The sequence below is a fragment of the Chinchilla lanigera genome, unplaced genomic scaffold, assembly GCF_000276665.1.
Source record: "Chinchilla lanigera isolate Chin_1 unplaced genomic scaffold, ChiLan1.0 scaffold00011, whole genome shotgun sequence".
NCBI lineage: Eukaryota > Metazoa > Chordata > Mammalia > Rodentia > Chinchillidae > Chinchilla > Chinchilla lanigera.
In genome coordinates, this window is record NW_004955412.1 from 6,244,365 (window position 1) to 6,253,584 (window position 9,220).

General features: G+C 43.6%; 1 long non-coding RNA gene across 3 annotated transcripts in view; it reads left to right on the top strand.

Annotated features, from left to right (window-relative positions):
- The window catches only part of LOC102019487, a 33,139-nt gene extending 26,377 nt beyond the window's left edge, over positions 1–6,762 (top strand). Inside the window, exons 1-2 of one of the 3 annotated variants that reach the window (XR_001232893.1) lie at positions 1,587–2,968; positions 4,038–6,762. This is a non-coding gene — a long non-coding RNA (uncharacterized LOC102019487). Of the gene's footprint in view, positions 1–1,586; positions 2,969–4,037 lie in introns of those variants that run through there. The other 2 variants (XR_259979.2, XR_001232894.1) reach the window with 2 other exon arrangements.
- The last annotated feature ends 2,458 nt before the right edge of the window (positions 6,763–9,220 follow it).

Below are 9,220 nucleotides of genomic sequence, written 5' to 3' on the forward strand. Positions count from 1 at the left end.
AATCTGGAATCTTGATTATTATGTTGGTCATGGTTGTTTGGAGTTCAATATGCTTCATTGGTTGTGTTCTGGACTCGCAACCAGAAACGAACCAAATGGCACGGGCCGCCAATTGGAATTTAGGATGAGCCTTTATTCCTGGCCAGGGACTGACGGAGAGCCTCCACGAAGGGAAGGATCAGACCAGTGCCGATCCAGGGATGAGAGCAGTTTTTATACCCTAAAACCGCATCCTGTTTGGTAAACACATGTCACATCTGTAACAATGAGGGGACTTAGGAACAATACATTCCGAGAATCCGGGAGGGGTAGAGCATTTAGGGGAAGAACAATACATTTTGGGAGTACAGGAATGGCAGGGCGTTTACAACCAGTTTACAACCATACATTCCAGAAATGGTAAACATGAAGATCTAACCCCACAGCAGGGGTGGGAACTGGGAATTAAACTAGAACCTTTGATGTCTGAGGTGGGGCTTTTACAGGTTGGTATGTCAATTTCCTTATCCATGTTCAGAATGTTTTCTGCCATTATTTCTGTGAAAAGATTTATTTTTTTATGGCATTTGTGCTGTCTCCAGCTTTTTCATTGATTCCAGTCAATATTTTGTTCTTCTTCTTTGCTTCATCTTGCAGTTGTTAGATTAATTTTTCATGGCCTCTTGCTGTTTTTCAAATGGCCTTTTTCTTTTCATGGTTGCTAGCCACTATCCTGTCTTCTAGATCTGATATTCTATCCTTGCCTTCATTCAATTTGTTGTGAATATTTTCAATGGACATTTTAATCCCTTGGAAATGTAAATTGTTTCAGTTCTTTTCAAAAATATATCAGTAGCCTTCAAAACATACCAAACTATTTTCTGAACAATTAAAATCTAATTTTAAGGGCAATCATTTATATTTTTTATGTAGAAAGAAATCACTGTTCTCTCTTTAACCAGTTTTGGATGATACTTCCCAACTATTCTTTTAAAGCTTCTTGTGTGTTCATTTATTCACAGTTGACTGTAGCATAAAGTGGTATACTTTTCTGGAATAATTTGGCAAGATATATTCAGAGATGAGAAAGTTTCCATAAATCTTAAGAATGGATCTATTCAAAGGAACAAATACCAAGAAAATCCTCATAGATTGTGCACAAATATGTAAAGAATTCTAATAATATATACTAGATAATGTTATTTATTACCATAATACTAGGATTTTCCCAAAATGTCTAAATCTGGATGAATGTTTATATAGGTGATGTTATAACCATACAATTGTGTTGGTCATTTTTAAATCATGTTTTTGAAAAATGACATTAAAAACGTTGATGAAATATTATGAGTTTCATTTTATAGTATAAAGATATTTAATGTACACACATATGAATATATATCTAGAAATTGAAATAAATATACTATTTAATACTATAATATATATTATACATATATACATAGATATGCTGGTACTCATCCCAATGGCCATGATAAAATGTATAACTTAAGCATCAACATCTAGGAGGTAGAATTATATATAACTTCTGATTTATTCTTTCTGGTGTTTTTTTTTTTTTTTTTTTTTTTTGAGATATGGTCTCAGTATGTAGTTTAGGTTAGTTTTGAACTCACTATGTAGCCCAGGCTAGCCTCAAACACATGGCAATAACATAGATTATTTTATACTTAGAAAAAACTGCAACTTTTAACTTGTAATTATATGCAGTATGAATCAATTGTTGCAAGCTTTCCAAGAAGACATTTCATTATTTTATATTAAAACTAAGGCAGTAAAACTGCACATAAGCATAATGGGAAATAAAAGTAAACTGATGTAGAATTTCTTGACTACATAGACAGTTTGAAGTAGGTCTTACTACCTTGCAAATATCTGACTCCAAGAATGCCTTTTTGTGTGTAGCTTTCAAAGATGCTTCCAGAGTCATGATCAGTCTTTGTTAGTATCAACCTGATTAAAGGGAAATGTATGCATAATATAAAATAATTTTCTTAAATTACCTAGGGATTACATCTGTTTTCTAATCAATGCTGCAATATGAATGCATGACAATTAGGGCCAGTCTGACCTCCACAGATATTGGTAGAAAAAATTGAAACAAAACACTCCACATTATACTAAATCAGAAAATAGATATCTGTCTCTATTTTATGCTTCAAATTTGATAGTACAAAATACATATATACCTGATATCTCAGGATCATTATATTTGTGTCACCTAATGACTAATTAGGTTGATATTGTCTTCCTCTCCTCTTGAAACCATCTGCTTGAGGAAAAAAATTACCATTCCAGAATAAAAAGTGTTTTAGCCAAGCAGTAAGGAGTTTAAGTTTAAATGCTCTTAGCACTTTTCATAAAAAGGCACAACTTGCTAACTCAAATCGAAAGTAGATAACCTCGTGAAATCCTCTTCAGCACCTTCTACAGTCTGTGTTAAATTCAGTTAAAAAGGTGAATTCCATAAAAGCCAAAGAAATCCATTTGAAACTTGGGGTGTGGCCTGAGGATGTAGCTCAGTGGCATGGCCCCTGCCTGACAAGCATGAGGTCCTGAGTTCACTTCCCAGTTCTGAAAAAAAAAGGAAACTTGGGGAGCTACCACTCAACAGAGATTTCAGTTCAGTACTAGCAGCTCAAATATTCAGGTAAAAGTCACTAAAGTGAACTGGTGAGCTTCAGTTACACTGCATATGATGTCCATATGGGTTTTTTGCTTGGAGGGAGGAGGACAAGTCAAGTGTTGCAAAGAAAGGAAAATACTTTAATTAGGGGGACCATGGGGTCTCTCAGAAGAATGAAAATTTGAGCTCAGACCTGACAGAAGTGAGACCATGTAATGATCTAGAGGAAATGCTCCACAAAGAGGAAAACTCAAGTCCACCGACTCTGAAGTGGGAGCAAGCTTAGAGAAAACACCAAGAAGGCCCACGCGGCCAGAGCAGTGTGAGACACAGTCCTGGACACAGGTGAGAGAGCACGGCCAGGGTGAGTGACATCATGTTGTGATCTGGACACAGGGAGACTGGGGCTCAGACTGTAAGTAAAATGGCAGCCACGGATGCGTTCTGAGCCTGAGAGCACCACGACCCGAGTGTCTCTGTACAGAGAGGGCTTTGTGGGCTGGGGCTGCTGGTCCCATGCTGTCCCCACTCTGGAAGACCGGGGTGGACTGGACAGACCTTGATTTGCCCAGTAGAGAGGGGCTAGTGCACTGGGTCACATGCCAACTCCAGTGATGGGCCCTAGAATGGACTTTGCTCCAGTTCCTCTGCAACAGCACTGACTCACTTTTTCTAGAAGGTGGCTGGGTATGTGGTTGGGGGAGGAGATGCCTTGGGGTTTTTGAAACAGGAGGTATTGGATAGTTACGCATGTTGGGGTGGGTAAGTTCCCCAGAGTGAAGAGGCCCCTAAGCCTGATCTGAGCCTGCACTCTCAGAGGAGTTCCATGTCCTTGCCCAGAATTCTGTCTTCCCGTTGTCAATAAAGCCCTGCCACAACTTTAACCCTGGGCTGTTCTGTGCTGGGGAGGCCTGGAGCATGTTGGTGGAGAGGGAGGGCACAGGGTAGCAGCAGTCACTCCATGTCCAAGGCGTGCCATGGCCCTAGCAAGGAGGCGAGGAAAGGGACCTCTGCCCCCAGCCAGAGAGGACTTTCCCCTTAGACTCAGCCCGTCCGGCCACTGCCAACCTGTCTGGTCATCTCTGCTTTTGGGCATCTACAAGACTCAGCAGCCTGGGCCCTGCCTCCCTCCCAGGGCCTTTCTGGAAGGCTGAAGTGCCCATGGAAGGAGAAGGGTGGCGGCACCACAGATGTTAAAGGAATGGAAGGTGCGCTGTCCAGCCACCTGCCTGGGTTCCAGTCCTGCCTGTAGCTGTAGGGCTTTGGTCAGAGACCCTCTCTGTGCCTCAGTTACCTCATCTGTCCTAGCAGTGCCTTCCTTAGAGAATAGTTGTAGGAGTGAGAAGCACGTGTAAAATGTTGATGTGTCCAGTCTAGACAGCTACTTTCTAAACCTCATTCTAATTCTTCTCAGAGCAGGCCCAGCTCTGGAGTGATGGGAAGCTCAGGCTGCCCAGACTAGCCTACCTGGGCTCCGACGGGGGATGTGCCTTTCCCTGATGTCAGTTCCTTCCATGCTTGATGCTAATGAGCAGAACATTTGATGCAGAGTGCATGTCTGACTGCACCATACGTGATCTTCACAGGGAAGCAGAGGATACAGGTGAACGGTACAGTCGGCGTCACCCTCCAGCTTTCCCCAGCGTACAGCCCAAGCACACTGTGTTCTTCTAATCCTAAACCTGCTTGTCAGCAAGTGATCTCATTCTGTGCAGCACAGGAATGTCCCAACTCCTAACCACACCACCAACAGCCCGGCTGAATCCAAGCGGACTTTGTGTAGCTCTGTTTCACATTCATCTCTATTGCATTTAAATAATACCATTGCTACTGGGGAAGGTGAAAGGTTAATTTCAGGGTGACCCAGAGGAAAGTAAACACAACTGGAACTGTCTTTGGTTCAATTCCAACTGTGTCTTCTTTTTCCAACACATCTTGGAAGAGAAATGAAGATCATTACATAGTTCCATCTCCTTAGGAAGGCAGCCTGGACAGTCTGTGCTTCAGTGAAGCTGAAATCCTGTCCTAACTACAGCCATTCTATTCTATGCCACTGAACTCAGCTACATCATAGGATTTGGCATCAAATTGAAACTTCTGTGAATGTGCTAATAACAACTTTGCTATATACATCTGTGCCCACCAGAAGATACCCATTGAACCATAGCCTTCAGCTAAGCTTACCTAGATTTTTTTGTACCTCCTACTTGCCACCCTATAGAAAAGTTAAACTCTGTAATCAGTGCCTCAGACTTTGCAGATTACTCTTCTGGGGACCAGTGGCTTTAATAAAGTTGTCTTTCTTCTCCTGAGCTCCTGGCTACTGTTGACTCAGTTTTCCTGCAACATGAGCAGGATTCTTGGTCCTCAGGAAAGACATGCAGTTGGATCCTCATTCTCAGGAGTGGTCTCTGTGATTTGTCTCTTTGTGAGATCAGCCAGTATAGCCATGGAGGAAACCACGGAAGCACCATGTCCTTTAGTATACTGCTCAGTCCCTTTTTGGGTCCCTTGGGGTCTTCTGGGAAGCACATGCTAAAGGGAGTCCAAAGTTCAGAAGAATTCCTGGGAAAGATGAAGGAGAGAGGGAAGGGAAGGGAAGCCTCAGACACATTGCAGGCTATTTGTGAAGGGGGAGGAGGGCAGGGGGAGGATGGAGGAGGAGAACCTCATTATGTAAAGACAATGGGGAGAAAGTCCCAAAACCCCAAGAGGAGCTCCTGGAAGGATAAGGCATTGGCTGAGCCTGTGCCAGGACCGCACAGATGGGCTCAAGTGAGATGGACATTGCTGAGCTCATGTTGGCTGGCTGCAGTCCTCGCTCAGGCTCTCCGTCAAAGGGGTCTGGGCAGCACATCTCAAGCCTACCACACCGTCAGGTTTCAAGCTCAGCCTCCTGTGTAGCTGTCAGTTGGCTTTTGCTGTATAACAAACCAACCTAAAACAGGAACGGAACAAAAATAAATACATAAAAATATATTTTTGGAGTTTTTTTTTTTTAAATAGGGTCTCTCTATGTAGTCCATGCTGGCCTTAAACTCACTATGTAGTCCACTGAACATGATCTTGGAGCCAAATCCAAAACAACAGACTTCACTCTCTTCCAGAGCCTGTTATGGCTTGTGTCTAGATGTCCCGCCAAAGCCTCATGAGGTCTAAGGTGGGGCTTTTGAGAAGTGGCTGGATCTAGAATGTGTGATCGGTTCATGGTGCAATGTTGGGAGTAGGGATGTGTGATTACTAAATCCGTCCACTGAGTAATTTGGCACTGCCCAATCCTGGTAGCCTAGATAGAGTATAAAAGGGACAAAAAAGCTGCTAAAGCCCCTGGTTGCTTTTGCTACGTTCTGTCTGCTATGAACTGTTCTGCTCTGCCAAGCCACCCTGCCTTGGGGCTAGCCAATTATGGACTGAAAGCTTTATAAAATGTGCACTAAATAAACCTTACCCCCCTTTAACTTCGAGTGTCAGGTATTTTGTCTCAGCCACAAGAAAAGTGACTAAGACAGAGCCCCTTACCTTCTCTAAATATAAAGAAAAATTATTAAAGTAAGTCCAGCAGAAGAGAAAGTAATAATCTGGATGAGCTCTATCTTAGCTTCTGCAGAAAAAAAAGGAACAACAGTAAGAAGAAATCTTTCGGAACAGCCACAGACGCCACACAGAAAACAACTGCTGCTAGCACCCGTGGGCTTCGTGTCATTTTCCTATCAAGAGATCCAACCAACAGCGCCCAGCCACAGGTCTCAGCATCACCATTCCCGTCACACACATCTCCCACACCTGAGTACGGGAAGCCCCCAATTTATGAACATTCGAGTTGTGCACTGTCACAGATAAAAACAGGCCTCCCATTGTGAACATTCGTAGATGTGAACAAATCATATGTGTGAAGTAGCTCATGCGTCTGCTGGACATTGCCGTGGTGCTGCTGTGTGCTTATGGTGCAGTGAGATAGTGTACGGTAGCACAGTCCTCAGTCAGAGCCCAGGAAGTCCAGAAGCAAGAGGAAAAGCAGTGGGGATGTGGAAGGACTGCTAGGAAGCACAGGGCAGTAACCATGCAGTCCCCTGTATGCCAGCTGTTCTGTAACACCATTGTAAAGTAACTGTAAAAGTAAAAATAGTACATTTATATTATTTTGTTTGTTTGTTTTATACTTTACACTGTATATTTCTGTCAAAGGTGTATGAGACTCACATGGTCAGACTTACAAATGGACCCAACTTACCAACATTCTCCCACAACTGAACTTGCTCGTAAGTTGGGGTCTTACTGTGCTGAACACTTGTTTGAAAAAGAGGGTAGTGTTAAACACTACATAGCACACATGCGTGTCATACACATCTTCCCAGCTTCCAGACTACACCATCTCTTACCGCGTATGTTCATACCATTCAGACAAAGCCCTTTCAGCATGAACACAAAGCATATTTCGACTTTGCTCCCTCTGGGGTCCACACATACCTTGCACACAGGGCCCACACGTAGCCCAACCCTTGGTTAAAGAACAATTCACTTCTCCTTTTGGATCATCCAAGGTCCAATCTGGCTTATCCCATTCACATCCCCTAGTGCTCCCAGTTGTTTCATGAACACTCATTTTACCAACAGAGCACTTCCTACCCAAGAACACAGATACGAACTGGGAAACCAACACATGAGCCCCCCAAAACAAACAGGGGAGAGGTTTTAGAAGAAGTCCTGTTATTTAGGATCAGGTATATACATCTGCACAGACCTGTGGGCATCTGTAGGATCACCTTACTATGATCTTGTCTTCTTGGGACACAGATGATTAAGGACCATTAATTTGCCTCTATCAGAGAACAGTGAGTGGTGGCCTTGGAGCCTGGCTTAAAAGAGGTGCTGCCCTTTCCCCCAACAACACTTTATCATGGAAGGACGCAGGCAAGATCCTTGCCCTCGTTCCTAGCAGCAGACAAGCTTTTGACTCCAAGCCACAAGGACTATCCAGAAACATGAAGGTGCCATGAGCAGGTAAATAGCCCCGTTTCTACTTGATGGCTACTGCCACCCCTCTCCACCTGTCACACCAACTGCCTGGCACAGGGACTGAACTCAGACTTGCCTCTGGGGCTGAGGTGGGCCAGACCATAGCTTGTTCCATTAGCCCAAGCTTACTCTTTTCTGCCACCAAACACTAGCAAAGACCTTAGACTGCCCTGGAACCAAGGTGAAGAATGAGCAAATGGGCAAGAAGACACTTACCTCGAACAGGCAGTGTGAAGTTCAGCCTCTGGGAGGTGTGCAAGGATGGATGCCACACCACACACTGGCAGAGGGCCTCATTGTCTTCCAGACAGGCACGGAGTTTCAAGAAGCTGGTGATAGTAAGAATACCATCCTCATTTTTGATGCTGAAAGCAGTCCAGATGTCCTCGGAAATTCTTTGGTACTGGGGAACCTCTGGGTGCACTTCTCCCGTGTTATGTTAGTGTCTTCTGGGTAGAACCAACTGGACTGACACATGAGGTATGTGCCATTACTCTCAGAACTTTTCCTGTGGTTTGCTCCAGAAACACTGTGCTGGCTGGCTTAGCTGCCAAGGAAGAAAAGACAGGGTTGGGCCCAAAACCAGCTACCTTTTCCTCCCTTGTCTCATGGTAAGCGACTTCTGCCAAACATACACATCAGCCTCACTTCTACTATAACCAGGTAAGGCAGACAATATAGGTGCCCACTCTCTCAAAGATGGAGATTTGGAGACACAGGCGATAGTAAAACCATGCCCAACAATGCGGTGAAGACCTGCTGAATTGCCATAACAAAGTGGGAATTCCTGGAGGATGGGTAGAAACTTGCTGATTCTGAGCCCCATGCTTGACCCAGGCCAGGACTTAGGAATGGTGAGTGAACTGAATGGAGCGCTGAGTGAACCAAGTAAGCAGGTTCCATTGCCAGGGAGATGCTGCCATGCTGTGACCTAGACTCACATGGTAATTTTGGAAAGTAGAGTTTCTTCAACTGTTCTGTGTCAGGTACTGTACAGGAAGCCTTGTGTTCTTGCAGACTTCTACTCCCAAGCATTCTTAGCTGGACATGACACATCCAGGATAAATGCACACTCCATTCCTCCTGCAGGTAGGTATAGCCATATGAATTGGGGGCTAGTTATTCAAATATAAATGTCCTAAAGCATCTCCCACCAACTGTGTTTAAATAAAAAGTGTGATTCTGATAAAAGAAGAAATACATCAATAGTACCGATCAGAAAGCCAGAAATAGACTAACATAAACACAGCCAGTTCATCTTTGACAAAGGAAGAAAGATAATTTGAGAAGAAGGGATAGTCTTCACATGGAATGGTGCTGGAACAGTGGCACGTTGGTATGCAGCAATGCACATGGAATTTACACAGGGATCTTGTACTTTTTATAAAGATTAATTCATTTAGGTCAGAGACCTAAATAAAATCACAGTGAAGTGACTCACTAAATGAATGGAAAAATAAAAACAAAAAAACTCCTGTGAAGAATTCCAAATAAATTATGGAGCTACTCCATCCCAGAGGGAAAGGAGCATAACCCCTTAAGTGCAGGCCACACCTAGCGATCTCCTCTCAAAGACCACAG